The sequence below is a fragment of the Pinus tabuliformis genome, chromosome 7, assembly GCF_031772625.1.
Source record: "Pinus tabuliformis cultivar Carrire ecotype Pingquan chromosome 7, CPIR1, whole genome shotgun sequence".
NCBI classification, from domain to species: Eukaryota; Viridiplantae; Streptophyta; class Pinopsida; order Pinales; family Pinaceae; genus Pinus; species Pinus tabuliformis.
In genome coordinates this window covers 740,057,240-740,073,895 of record NC_142293.1, presented here as the reverse complement: position 1 = coordinate 740,073,895, position 16,656 = coordinate 740,057,240, and positions in this window count along the sequence as shown.

Here is a 16,656-nt window from a genome sequence, read left to right as displayed (position 1 = left end):
CAATTCGAGTTGAGGGTCTAACTTGAGTCATGTGGAGTGTCTCCTACTTTATAGGAGCCCTGGTTGAGTTTATTTTGAGTTGTAATTAATTGATTCAGTGTAATTGAGTTAAAGTCAATTAAACTAGTTCCAACTGTTGGAGGAACTAGTGGGAGGTCTAGTAGTGTGGTGATGCTTACAGTGATCAACTAACTAACTGATGATTCACTCATAAATAACTCATGCATATCTGATCTAAGAGTTACCCAGTTGAGATTGGAGTTCAGGGATAGTGTACTAACAATTTTATAATCATCTGAATTATATAGGTGGTGCATGCAATAAGAGGAATGATGATGAGGATTGTGTAATTCCAATTGAGGAATTTTCCTAATTAGTAGGGGCTAATTCCCAAGGAAAAACGCAAGGAAATAAGGACTTGGGAAAGCATAAAATTAGTTAAGTATTTCCCTATGCTTGTCTAGGAAGTTGTGAGATAGATAGAGATAGTGTAGAGGTTTCTTGGGATTGAGAAAAGCATTGTAATCTTCTCATATTTTCTTACTAATGAAATATATAGATATCATGGCATTTTAGTTGTGGCTTTCCCCAGGAAATAATTGTGTAATGTGTTGATTGAATTCTTTCTCTAGTATGCTTCGTGATTTCATGATTGTTTAATTGTTTCCACTGATGAGTAGAGGAGATTCAAGTTTATTGTTTTAGTAAATTAAAATTAGTAGTTTGAATCCACAAGAAATTTCTACATCGTATCAGAGCATAAATCACTCTAGAAGAGGAGAATATGGGTTTTTCTTTTTCAGGTGAAATCAAATTTGTAGTATCATACTTCAGATCCAGCAAGATGTTATTCTACAGATTGAGACTCGAATATGCCCTTGAGGGTAGTTCGAACTATATTACTTGGAAGGAAAAGATGGAGGAAGTGTTGGAAGATAATGAACATAAGAAATTCATAGACAAAGACATTCCTAAGCCTCAAGTAATTGATGCTCAAGATCTGGCAGAGTGGAGAAAATGTGTTGTAAAGGCAAAAGGAATATGGTAGAAGGAGTTTGATATCATATTGTCTCAAACCTCCATGGTAAGGAGAGTCCATAAGAAATGCATAAGGCCTTGATAGACCTGTTTCAGAACAACAGTGACCATAGGAAGTTGGCACTAAAGGACAAGATCAGGAAAATCAAGATGGAGAAGGATGACATAATACAAAGTACTTGACCAAGTCCACCCAATGTCAAGATGAGCTTGGAAGTGTTGGTGTGATAGTTGTTTAATATGATCTATTGGAAATAATACTGAGGGGGCGGGGTGAATCAGTATTGTCAAGTCAATAAATTTTTATTACCATAATCAGATTTATATACGTTACTTCAGTTAAGGTAACTTGTGTGTACACGCAACTCTATTTAACGCAACCAACATATATCCAACAAGTTTATGATTTAGTTAATATGTTGATCTTTAATCAATGCATCAGTACTTCATTAACTATATAAGCAGTAATCATGTGCAGTAATAACAGAGCAAACCATCATACATAGGAAACACGCATGAACACCAAGATTTAAGCTGGAATCCCAATGTGGGACAAAAACCACCTGCTGTTGTCTTCTTTTAATATAAGAAAAACTTGTCTACAATCTTGTACTGGCACGGACTCATACCAGTACACAGGCACCCAACCTGTAAAAGGCTACAACCTTCTCTCATTCTCCAGATTCTACTAGAAGGGAGCTACAACCCCTTGGCTCTTGTACTAGCCGATATATTTACTAGTACGTAGGCACCGGCCTACAAAAGGCTATAATCCTCTCTTGTTTTCCAGCTGCTATTGGAAGGGAGCTCCAACCCCTTGGCTCTTTTACTGGCCGATATGTTTACCAATACGTAGGCATTGGCCTACAGAAGGCTATGGCCTTATTTCTTCCTCCAGGGACCACGTTTCATAAATTTTTAGACTGGATACTCCTAGATCACAACACCAACATATGAAGGCCACGTTTCATCCAATTTTCATACTAGACCCATCAACAACATTGAAGCTCAAAATCAATCATCGCTGCAATACAACCATTGCATTAACCAATCACTGAATACTCTATCATCAATACCTGAATCATCCAACAATTGAATCATTGAAGCCCTATCATCAAAACACAGTCACTAGAACACAGAGCAGAACCTAGAACTCTGCAACAATCACTAGAACCAACTACAAATTCAGATATCATATTTCATAATGTATACACTACTTTGATGAGCCGAACCAGCGTGTATACACGCTTTTACCAAAGCGAACCTGCGTATAGATCTGCAAATAATAACTTAAAAACTTCACAACTATTTCAGAATTTAGTCATACCCAGATCATAACATTTGCAGAATAAAGCATGTGTCAGTATTCAGATCTAGTCTATCCATGATCAAACCACGCAATGATAATACATTCCAAGCCTTAAGATTTTGATCCATCATCCATCATTATCCACATAGGTGCATCCTTGGTTCAGATCAAGCAAAGCATCACAAACCCATAACCTGCATACTGGATCTCACACTTCATCAGATATTCAATACTTACAACCCTGGCCTAATGATCTTCTCCTCCTTTTATAGTTTTAGGCCTTTCTCAATACCATGAACCAAAACCACTTAGGACCAATACCTTGGACCAAATACCTAGGGTCAATACCTTAGACCAGATACCTTGGACCAATACCATGGATCAAAATACCATGGACCAAATACCTTGGACCAAAACTTAGTTTTCTAAGATATACGCACTTTTCCTTTTGTGAAAGTGCATGTGTACGTTATATGCTCCTTTTGGTTTGTTAACCTATGTATACATCTCTTTCATCATTCTTTGTGGTCTGATCTGTAATTCTTTGTTGTTGTCATGTTGCATTGTGATCTTTCATTTGAGTGAGTTTCCATCAAGGACAACACCTGTATCATAATGCCAACAATCTCCCCCTTTGGACTTGATGGCAACCCAAAACACCAAGACACTCTCCCCCTTTGACATCAAGGGCAAAGGGTGAACCAAGATATTCTCATTATGCTTTCCATACTGCCCCTGAGTACATGTGAATTCTCTTATCGAACTCCCCCTTTGTACATTCTAAGATGTACTAAACCATCCTTTCTCCTCTTGAGCACATGCAAAGTGCAATTTTTTTTTTCAAAAGAATAACATGACTCTACAACTCAACTAAGTGAGTATGACCTTCCTATCACCAATGACTCATACATACATCAATCTCCCAACCAAGTGGGGATACACAATTTTTGACTCATCCACCCAACCAAGTGGGGATATACCAAATGTTTATACATGACTGAAATAGAAATTATTACATCATCCTTCCCATGCAAAGTGGGGTTACAAATTAGGTCTTTGCATGACCTTTACATCAAATGATATACATGACTTTTATAACAAAGACCAACAATCTAAACAAGACCATGATAGTCATCAACAACTATCATACACCATATATGATCTGCACCATAAGCATCTGTCAATAGCATCCAGACCTGTAACCTGCAATACCATTCTCTTGGCCAACCAACAATAATATGCCACTTAAGTGATCATCCATGAATCTGATCTGAATACCAACAATGTGACCCCAAGTATCATTTGAGATAGCAAGATGTATCATTTAGCCACATAAGCATCATCACCAAAGACTTTTAACCATAATGCCAACAATGCATTATTCAAAGCATATGCTCCCCCTGAACCTGTTCCATCTGTTCACTGTCAGATCTGATCATGCATATATCAGCAAGAAGTATCAAGGCATCATCATCAATCAGATATACATCAAGTTAACTTGTGAGGATCAAAAGTACTTCTAAATAACATCTTATGAGTACCAACACATTTCCACACATTATTAGCAGATTGTAACCATCATCAAACAGATAAAATAATTGACTGAACCATATCAAACCCTTTTCCCTGAGTTTGTTCCACTGCTTTTCCTCAAACCAACATATACTCGACTGTGTAGCTTCGAACTCGTGTATATATGCGACTTGTCTTCATGAAACTTGCGTATGAGATTTAGAACACTGAAGTTTCACACTTTCAACTCTCTCTGAGTCTGTCATGTCTGTATACTCTGCTATGCCACATCTTTCTAACTGTACTTCCTTTTTCTTCCATATCTTTGAGTGGGATGATGTTTTCTCCCTTTGGTATGGTGGCCAAATTTTTCTCATGCATTCCTTTTCTATATGTCCAAACTTGTTACAAGCATAACATCTCATATGTTTCATATTCCTTCTATAGCAGTCAAAGGCTTTGTGACCAAACATATTGCAAGAAAAAAAATATCCCTTAAAGTACTTGGAATGTGATTATCTCTCTGCATGATGGTCTTGAACCATTCTACTTCTGCATCTGGCTACAACATGTTCAACATGTTCATCGGAGGAAATAACCATCTATCACTTGCACAGTTAGGAGTAAAATATTTTCTTTGAAGACTTTCTTTCCTTAGTTGTTAATGGGGTGGACCTCTTATCTCCTTGTTGAGCATTTCAGGTTTTGCATTAGAGTTCCTTGCCTCACCCTGTGAGCTAGATTCAACTTCAACAAATTCATAAAAACCAAGACTAGTTTTGATAGCAGGAGATATTTGACTACTAAGAATATCATCCAAAACCTTAGTACTATCTTGAAATCGTGACAAATTATCTTTTTCTTCTAATTTACTTTTTAAGATATTTACCTCAACCTGATGTTGTTCTTCCTTTTCCAGATGTTGCTTCTTCAAGATTTCTTCAGCCTTTCTTCCTTCTTCCACTTGTTTCCTTAATTTGAGAATCTCATTTTCTTGTTCTTTATCTGCTTGAGGTAGTTCTTCATTCTGCTTATTTTTTAATGATATCACTTCATCCTGCAACATTTAACGTAATTTGAAGGCACACTCCAGCTGAGCTTTTAATCCGGTAGCTTCTTCTTTGAGGGCACACTCCCTTTTGTTAAAAAAATTTTGTTGATCTATGATTTTATCTGATGCTTCATTTGCTTGTTCATCTTCAATCTTAGGTGATTTGGAATCTGAATCCTTGCTTGCACCTAATGGCAAATTGTCTCTCCTGCTGTCACTATTCCTTTGAGATGTGTTCTTCTTCTGAGGTGCTTTCTTCTTTAGCTTCTTTCCCATTGTTTCTACGGATCTCCTTTAAGCGAAAAAACTTCTACCAAAGGACTTGCTCTGATGCCAATTGTTGGGAATAATACTGGGGGGGGGATGAATCAGTATTAACAAGTCAATAAATTTTTATTTCCATAATTAGATTTATATACACTACTTCAGTTAAGGTAACTTGCATGTACACACAACTCTAATTTAAGGCAACTAGCGTATATCCAGTGAGTTTATGATTAAGTTAATATGTTGATCTTTAATCAATTCATTAGTACTTCATTAACCATATAAGCAGTAATCATGTGCAACAATAACAGAGCAAACCATCATACATAGGAAACACACATGAACACCAAGATTTAAGGTGGAAACCTAATGTGGGACAAAAACCACCTATTGCTATTTTCTTTTAATATAAGGAAAACTTTTTTACAATCTTGTATTGGCGCAGACTCATACTAGTATGTAGGAACCCACCTGCAGAAGGCTACAAAATTCTCTCATTGTCCAACTTCTATTGGAAGGGAGCTACAACCCCCTGGCTCTTGTACTAGCCGATATATTTACTAGTATGTAGGCGCTGGCCTACAGAAGGCTACAACCCTCTCTCATTTTCCAGCTGCTACTAGAAGGGAGCTCCAACCCCCTAGCTCTTGTACTGCTTGATATGTTTACCAGTACGTAGGCACCAAACTATAGAAGGCTAGACCTTCTTTCTTCCTCCAAGGACCACGTTTCATAAATTTTCAGATTGGATACTCCTGGATCACAACACCAAAATATGAGGGCCACGTTTCATCCAATTTTCATACTAGACCCATCAAAAACATTGAAGCTAAAAATCAATCACCAATGCAATACAACCATTGCATTAACCAATCATTAAATACTCTATCATCAATCCCTGAATCACCCAACAACTCAATCACTGAAGCCCTGTCATCAAAACACAGTCACCAGAACGCAGAGCAGAACCCACAGCTCTGCAACAACCACTAGAACCAACTACAAATTCAGATATCATATTTCATAATGTATACACTACTTTGATGAGTCGAACCAGTGTGTATACGCGCTTTTACCAAAGCGAGCCCGCGTATAGATATGCAAATACTAACTTAAAAACTTCACAACTATTTCAGAATTCAATCATACCCAGATCATAACATTTGCAGAATAAAACATGCGTCAGTATTCAGATCTATTCTATCCATGATCAAACCACACAATGATAATACATTCCAAGCCTTAAGATCTCGATCCATCATCCATCATCATCCACATAGGTGCATCCTTGGTTCAGATCAAGCAAAGCATCACAAACCCATAACCTGCATACTAGATCTCACACTTCATCATATATTCAATACTTACACCCCTGGCCTAATGATCTTCTCCTCCTTTTATAGTTTTAGGCCTTTCTTAATACCATGGACTAAAAACACTTAGGACCAATACCTTGGACTAAATAACTAAGGTCAATACCTCGGACTAGATACCTTGGACCAATACCATGGATCAAAATACCATGGACCAAATACCTTGGACCGAAACTTAGTTTTCCAAGATATATGCACTTTTCCTTCTGTGAAAGTGTGTGTGTACGTTATATGCTCCTTTTGGTTTGTTAACCCACGTATACATCTCTTTCATCATTCTTTGTAGTATGATATGTAATTCTTTGTTGTTGTCATGATGCACCGTGATCTTTCATCTGAGTGATTTTCCATCAAGGACAACACCTATATCATAATGCCAACAATCTCCTCCTTTGGACTTGATGGCAACCCAAAACACCAAGACACTCTCCCCCTTTGACATCAAGGGCAAAGGGCGAACCAAGATATTCTCATTATGCTTTCCATACTCCCCCTAAGTACATGCTGAATTTTCTGATCGAACTCTGCTTTTGTGCATGCTAAGATGTACTAAACCATCCTTTCTCCCCCTGAGCACATGCAAAGTGCAATTATTTTTCCAAAAGAATAACATGACTCTACAACTCAACTAAGTGAGTATGACCTTCCTATCACCAATGATTCATACATACATCAATCTCCCGACCAAGTTGGGATACACCATTTTTTACTCATCCACCCAACCAAATGGGGATATACCAAATAATGAACACTAGACATGGATCCTCATCTAATAATGATGATGAGGAAAATTGTGCCTTAGCTTGAAAGGCAAAGAAAGGGAAGTCAACCCATTCAAAATTAGATTTGAGTTAGGGTGGCAAGAAAAAGGACTTGTCAAAGATTAAATGTTTTCACTGTCATGAGCTCGGACATTATGCAATGAATTTTCCACACATGAAGGATTGTAATGAGCCCCCAGGAGGAGCGACAGGTGAAGCTTTTGCTTCACAATTTGAGTTGGATTTCACCCTCATCACTTGCATGGTAATATAAGTGATGGTTAGTGTGCGATATCTGGATAGTGGAGACTCATTCCATATGACTGGAAAAAAATAATTCTTCAGTGAAATACATCAAAATGGGAGATGATGGAAGGTATAGTGCGACTGACATTGAAATTGTTACTTTTCAAAGGGAGTATGGTTCTCCTCTCAGATTAAAAGATATCATATATGTTATGAGCCTAAAGAGGAATTTGGTTTCAGTTGCTATGTTGGAGGAACACGACTATGATGTGATATTTAGTAAAGGAAAGGATTTCCTTCATCACATAGCCTTAGGACAAGTGAAGCATATTGGTGTTTGAGTGAAGAACCTCTATAAATTGGATGGAGAAGATTGTGCTGCTTTGAGCACAAAAGCAGAGAAGGTGCAGAGGCGAGACATCGGTGAGTTATGGCCTAGAATATTGGGTCACTTACACCACGGAGCTTTGAAGATCATGAGATATGTGCAAAGGGTGTACATTGGAGAAGTACACCAAAGCCACCTTTCATGATAAGGATAATCGAGCATAAGCGATCCTTGAAAGATTTCACTTAAATGTGTGTGGACCATTCTCGACAGCATCCATGTCCAAGCATGGGTATTATGTAATATTTGTAGATGATTTCTCATGTAAGTGTTGAATTTTCTTCATGCCTAAGAAATATTATACATTCACTAATTTTTTTTTAATTTAAAGCACTTTTTGAGAAGGAAATTGGCAGGAAAGTTAAGGCTCTCAGGAGCGATAATGGTGGAGAATATATGTCGAATGAATTTAATAAATTCTATGCATCAAAATGAATTTGATGAGAGTTCATAACACCCCATAACCCACCACAGAATGGGGTGGCTGAAAGGAAGAACAAAATTATTGTAGGAGATTCATAGGCATTTTACATGATGACGGCCTACTGTTGCACTTCTGAGTTGAAACATGCAACAAAGTTGTATATTTGTAGAACATAAGTCCTCATTAGATTCTCAGGATGAGTACACTAGGAGAATTATTTTTAGGTAAGAAACCAGATGTGGCACACTTTAGGATATTTGGTTCATTAGTTTACTTTCATGTTACTAAGGGTGCAAGGAAAATGCTAGAGCCAACAACTGAGTTGGGCATATTTTTGGGGTACATTGATACACCCCGTAACTATTGGGTGTACCTACCATCTCACAGTATGATAGTGGTTAGTAGAGATGTGAAATTTGATGGAGAGAAGGCCATGAGATGTTCCCTTGAGAGGGATATTATGTTACATGTAGATGAGGACCTTTTAGCTCCAAAGGAAGAACCTTAGGATGATGTGGAGCAGCCACATGCAGAGGAGAAGAGAGTGGAAGCACCCACTAATGTAGAGACTTCTAGAGATAGAAAGAAGTGCACTAGAGAGGCTGGCATATTAATGCATGATGTTAGAGAGAATGTGCGATCACCCACATCACAACGCGGGCAGAGGAAGTCACCAAATTGGTACACTAGCTACATGGCCCTGTTGAGTGAGAATGTAGATATTGAGTCATCATCATTTGAGGAAGAAGTGCAACAAATAATATGGGTTGATGCCATGGTAGAGGAGTATGACTCCATTATTAGAAAGAGTGTTTGGAAAGTGGTCCCAAGACCAGTAGACAAGTAAGTGGTGAGTTCCATGTGGATTTACAAGGTAAATAAAGCAGCAGATGGGAGTGTGGAGAAACACAAGGCCAGATTTTTGGCCAAAGGATTCTCTCAGGTGGAGGGAATTTATTATGAGGTTAGATTTTCTCCAATATTAAGGTACAATTCTTCAATCAAATCTATTCTATCACTTTCAGGGCATATGGGATGGAAGATACATCAGATGGATGTGAAGACAAAATTCCTCAATGAAGTGATTGAGGAAGAGGTGTGCATTGAGCATCCAGAAGGATTTGAGACCTTCAACATAGATTCACATGTGTGTAGAATCAATCTAGTTTTGTATTGATTGAAACAAGCACCCCGTGCTTGGTACACCAGGATTAATAGTTATTTCATGAGGTTGGGCTTCACCAAAATTGAAGAAGATGAAAACCTATACCATATTGATGTTGAAGGTAAATTTTTTATTATAGTATTATATGTCGATGATTTAATTCTAACAGGTGATGAGAAGCTAGTAAAATATTGGAAAGAGGATCTTGCAAGAGAATTCGAGATGAAGGACCTGGGGCTCATGCATTATTTACTTGGTATGGAAGTATGGTAGGGAGATTGTTTGAAATACTAAGAGGGGGGTGAATAAGTGTTCCTTAACAGTTAGCAGTTTTAAATCTTTTTAGAGCATTAGTTAATCTTCAATTATTATTAATGTTTATGGAATAATAACAGTAAATAAAAGAACACAGTAGACACAAGAATTTTAGGTGGAAAACCCCCTCCGGGTCAAAAACCACTAAATGCTTTTCTAATAAATTCTTTAATCTTCATCCCCAACTAAAATGAAAGCAACAACATCCTAGAATTCTAGAAAATAATTCTTCTCTAGCTCCCACTGGAAGGATGCCCCAACGCCCTGGTTTCTTCAATAGTAACCTGAATGGATCCCCCAACATCCTAGACTAACCTATCACCATGAAGTGTTCACAGGCTCCAATGTGTAGGCGACTTCATGCACCAGCCTAGCTCCTCGCTGCCACCCTATATTGACTGAAATGAGACAAGTGTGGATTCCCATACCAAGGACAACGATCCACGATACAATAATATGATTTACAATGATTTTGACTAAACATCCAATCACACTATGACCTGCAACCCAACCATGAAATCATCCCAACAAAGACTCCTATACCTCCCAATAATGCATTTTCGACTCTAGGCAGATTGAATCTTTTACAATAATGACTCTTCCAAGGATGACACTTTTACAAATGACTCTTTTACAACTTTACAATGATCACTCTTGGCCTTGACACTTCTTCACAATATACAGATGGCTGTCATGTCTTGAAAGGATGTCTCGCTATAATGCTTCCTTTGCTTTGATACTTCTGCTCTTGAATTGTTGCTTGAAGTTGTACTTGAATCTTGTTCTACCTACATGCAAAATTTTCTCAGTAAAACCAATCCCAAAAAAAACAAAATACCCTTAAACTTAGCTCTGCCTATAAAACACATGTAAATGCATAATAATGAATAAATACAATTTAAAATTACATTGTGTACCTGAAGTGTGCTTGTCACTTTTTTTGTTGACTTGTTGTAGCAGTAGACAAAGACTCCCACTCTTGAAATAGGCCCGGACTCTATGCAAGACTATATCCAAAACTGACCTAAAGATATATACAGTAAAAATTGATGACAAACCATAGACTTGTGATGGACGAAGTTCTAAGTACAACAACAGAGACCATTCTATCAACTATGACAAGACAAGTAACATGAACTTACAACATCATATAGATTTAGAAGACTTGGTGTAGCATCAAGAATATGTAGCATCAAATGTGTAGTATCAGGAATAGGACATCCGAAATGTGGTATCAAAACTAACTATGACATATAGGGACATAGAGATATAACCGAGACCCTGTATGTACTTACATTGTCCTGCAAAAACATATGTTAGAGATGATACTCATATTTCAACTGTAAACACTAATCATACATACCTTGTTGTAAGAGGCTTACCCTTAACTTTTGATTTGTGGTCCCTACTGCAGTGATCCTTGAATTGATGTTTTTACTTGCCTTCTAGGAGCTTGATATGGAATATATTGTATCTATGAAATTTCAGATCTCTAGGGTTTGAAATTTTGTCTTGTGGTATCCCTCTGAGTCCTCTTTCAAACCCATAGGTCTAATCAATATTGGATTCTTCAAGAAAGATTTATGCCCAATCTCCCACGATGACTTGATTATAGACTGGTTTAGTAGAGAAAACTTGTATGATTTCCATGTGTCACTTTTGCAACCTTCGGCCCTGAAAACACTACTCAACAAACTGTAGTCCATCCTATTTCTATGACTATTTATGAAATTTGAATCTAATGCTAAGAGAGAAAGTTATGATGATTTTCCCAACATCACTTCTTTGACATGGAATTTGGGAGCCTGCAAAAACCCTAACTTCCACAGATCATATCTCTGAAAATATAGCGAACCAAGATCTGCAATTCAGTCATGAGGTTCATCAAGATTTTTTCTCAAAAGGGTTTTAATTTCAGATTTTGAAGCTTCGCAGAAAAGTTATAGCAAAATTTCCACGGTGAACTGTTTGAAGCCACAAAATCCCTACTAGAGGAGGATATGAGGGTCATTATTTATATGAATGTCTTGAGTTAAGAGGGTCCTCAACAAGTGAATGTTGGAGGGATTTGGGAGCAAAAAAAAACATTATTAATTATTGACTATTCAATGACCACAACCAATTATGAGTTACATGCCACAACCTCATAGGGTTTTAGCCCACTAACTTGGGTTACTAACTTCAAACACAAATAACTCTCATACTATGAAGAACTGGGAGGCGTGCCATATATCAACAAAATCATCTCGACGAGTAGAATCCATCGAGAAGATATTTGATGCAAAATAATATGAGTTTTCAAGTAAAAATTCCATTGCAAGATCGGGGTAGTCCCTGGTGCTGCTTGGGTTGACATCAATGACAACCACTAATCAACAAAGATGAGGAACTGTTTGTCTCGTAGGGAAAGTATGCCAACAAGATACTGAATAAGTTTCACATGGAGAGAAACAAACCAATAGAGACTCTTCTAGCAGGGAATTGGAGGAAGGAAGATGTTACTTCAGGTGAAGTAGTGGATGTAAATTTTTCTTATAGAATCAAACTACGGATTGTAATATGCTAAAACAATTGACTTGAATCTACTCTACTCATCAACAGAAACACAAATTGATCGATGCAATCATGAAGAAGAAAAAGAATATTTTCAATCACACATAACATAATAATTTTATGGGGAAATCCATAACTAAAACCCTTGCCATATGTATATTGAAATAATGAGAAGATTTGAGAAGAAAATACAATGCTTGTTCAACCTGAACAATCTTTGCACAAGTACAATCTATCTCACTGCTTCACAAACCAGCTCAAGCTAATACTTAGCCAAATCTGCTGCTTGCCAAGCTCCTACTTCCTTGCCTAGTTTCCTAGGGAAATCACCAATATTTAATTGGGAAATTCCTCATCCATAACTACGCAATCCATCCATAGGCCTTCCTCTGATCTCATGCATCATTAGTTTAATTTAGATGATTTTACAACTGATAGTACACTTTCCCTAAACTCTAATCTCAACTGGGTCTTTCTCAGAACTGACATGCATGATTTATTTATGAGTGAATTATCAGTTATCTGATTGATCACTACATGTGAATTAAATCCAAATTAATTCACTTGACTTCTCACCTGCTCCTCCATCACTTAGAACTAGTTTAACTGAATTTAACTCAGTTAAATTGAATTAAATCATTACAACTCAATAATAACTCAACCTGGGCCCCTAAAATTTAGGGATCACTCTACATGACTCTAGATAGACTCCCAACTCAAATTTACTGAACCAACTAAGTCAACTTAACTTAGTTAACTATTACAAGTTTCTATGCGAATTAGAATTACAATTTAATTCCTAATTTAATTCAATGACAAATTAAATTACGATTTTTCTTACTGTATTTTTCAACACTCCATATCAATAAGAAATGAATTCAACTCTATCCCGATCTGGTACCTTTGGAATGTTTTACATGCAATACTTGTCACTTTTTTTGTTGCTACTGCAACATCTACAACAAAAAAGAATCCAAACAAAATAATTTGAATCAACTGTGTTTGCAATTGTCTACTAGGAAAACTCTGTTGCTGCTGACTTGGCTATTGAGCATCCTGCTTTGTTGTCAACTCTGCTATGCACTCCTCAATATCTAACGAACATTGATCCTCATGCTATTGAATATTGTGGTCCCCCCATAATAAGGGTAATGATCCATGAGACAAAAACACCTCAATGGATCCTACCCAAATTTCTGCACTCTTGGGACTATTTCTTCACATCGCCCCACCACTCACCTAGATGTACAGTTTCATGTGCTCCCTCTGCTGGCTTGGCTCGAAATCCCCCCCTACTAGAGGTCTCTACTTGATCATATGTCTTGACTTATTTTCCTCTCTACTTATCCAATTGTGGCTACTCCACAACTTGCTAAGGCTGCTTCTGAGGTTGCATGTTGAGAGGTAATTCATGCTCCTTCTCAACCACCAAGTCTCTAACCTTTGCCTTGCTCCTCAAGGATTTGCATGCATCTTGTACCTCAAGAGAATACAGGTTCTTGACTTGCACACTGATCTGTTTCACCTATCCCGTGGTGATGTGTCTAAGGAAAACCTTTCCTTTGCTAAAAATCACATCATAGCCACAATCTTCCAATACCGTGATAGAAACAAGATTCTTCTTTAGTCCTGGAACATACATCACATCTATGAGTCTAAGAGGGGAGTCAGGCTCCCTATGAAAAGTAACTGCACTGACGTCAATCGCACTATACTTCCCATCATCTCCAAACTCTATGTTCTACTTGAGGTCTTTCTCCTCCAAGTCACTGAAGAGATCTCTATTCCCCATCATATGGAACGAGGCACCATTGTCAAGATACCACATGTTTCCCATTACAGTGTTTTTCATGCATGTAATGAGAGTGAAATCGTTCGAATTTTGAAGCTAGAGATTCACATGTTGCTGCTACTGTAGGCTCCTTCTTGCTTGCTTTCTTCTGTGGGCATCTCATGGCATAGTGCCCGAAATCGTGACAGTGAAAACACTTGATGTTCGACAACTCCTTCTTCTTGCCACCCTCCTCGCTTTGGGACTTCCTTCCCTTGGATTTATTTTATTTGTTGACTAATGAAAATTCCTCTTCCACTTCTTTGGATGAGATCCCATCTTCGGTGTTTTGACGAATCTCTTCTTGTACCTAGTCAGACCACAACCACTCCCACTTTGGTAGCTTCTCCCTCCCACTAAATGAGTCTTGGTAACTGTTCCAGCTCTTGGGAAGGCCTAGAAGTGTTGGGATCACCAGATCATCTTCAACAACAGTAACACCAAAACTTCTAAGCTCATCTCGACATTGAGTGAACTTGGTCATGTACTTCGGTATTGAGTCGCCCTTCTCCATATTGATCTTTCTGAGCTTTTCCTTCAGTGCCAGCTTCCCGTGGTCACTGATGTTTTGAAACAAGTCATTCAACACCTTCCACATTGCAAATGGAGTTTCCTTACCTTGGATATTTGAGACAATATGATCTTGAACTCCTTCTAGAATAATTCTTCTCACCTTTGGCACACACTTTCTCCATTCTTCCAGATCCTGTGCATTAGTTTTTGGAGGCTTAGGAATAAAACTTTCTATGAATTTGTTAAGCCTATTTTTTTTTGACACTGCCTCCATATTGTCCTTCGAAGCTATATAATTTGAGCTACCCTCAAAGGCATACTCAAGTCTCAATCCATAGAACAACATCTTGTCGACTCTGAAGTATGATATTTCAAATTCAATTTCTCCTTCAAAACAAAATCATATTCTCCTCTTCTATAGTGATTTCAGCTCGTCCACCATGTAGAATTTTCTTTTATATTCAAACTATAGATTGTAGTATGTTAAAATAATTGACTTGAACCTACTCTACTCATTAGTGGAAACAAAAATTGATTGATGAAATCATGAAGAAGAAAAGGAATAATTTCAATCCCACATAACACAACAATTTTCTAGGGAAATCCACAACTAAAAAACCCTGCTATTTGTATATTGAATTAATCAGAAGATTTGAGAAGAAAATACAATGCTTTTTCAACCCAAACAAATCTCTGCACAAATATAATCTATCTCACTATTTCACAAACCACCTCAAGCAAATACTTAGTCAAATCTATTGCCTTCCAAGCTCCTACTTCCTTGCACAGTTTCCTAGGGAATTATCCCATATTTAATTGGGAAATTCCTCATCGATAACTACACAATCCATCCATAGGACTTCCTCTGATTGCATGCAACATTAGTTTAATTTAGATGATTTTACAACTTATAGTACATTGTCCCTGAAATCTAATCTCAGCTGGGTCTTTCTCAGAACTGACATGCATGAGTTATTTATGAGTGAATTATCAATTATTAGATTGATCACTGAATGTGAATTAAATCCAAATTAATTCACTTGAAATATCACTAGTTCTTTCATCAGTTAGAACTAGTTTAACTTAATTTAACTCAGTTAAAATGAATTAAATAACTAAAACTCAATAATAACTCAACCCGGGCCCCTGAAATTTAGGGATCACTCTACATGACTCTAGATAGACTCCCAACTCAAATTGACTGAGACAACTAAGTCAACTTTACTTAGTTAGCTCTTACAAGTTGATATGAGAATTAGAATTAGAATTTAATTCAAGGACAAATTAAATTAGGATTTTTCTTGTTGTATTTTTTTCAACACTCCCTCTCAACATGAAAGGAATCAAACTCGTATTCTCCTCGTCTATAGTGATTTCACCTTTGATACCATATATAATTTTCTTGTAGATTCAAATTGCAGATTGTAATATGCTAAAACAATTTATTTGAATCTACTCTACTCATCAGCATAAACAAAAATTGATCGATGAAATCATGAAGCAGAAAAGGAAGAATTTCAATCACACATAACAGAATATTTTTTTGGGGATATCCACAGATAAAGCCCCCTACTATCTATATATTTCATTAATCAAAAGATCTAAGAAGAAAATACAATGCATTTTCAACCCGAACAATCTTTTCACAAGTACAATCTATCTCACTGCTTCATAAACCAGCTCAAGCCAATACTTAGCCAAATATGTTTCCTGTCAAGCTCTTAATTCCTTTCCCAACTTCCTAGGGAATTGGCCCGTATTTAATTGGGAAATTCCTCAACCATAACTGTGTAATCCATCCATAGGCCTTTTCCTAATTTCATGTACCATCGGTTTAGTTTATATGATTTTACAACTAATAGTACACTATCCCTGAACTCTAATCTCAACTGGATCTTTCTTAGAATTGA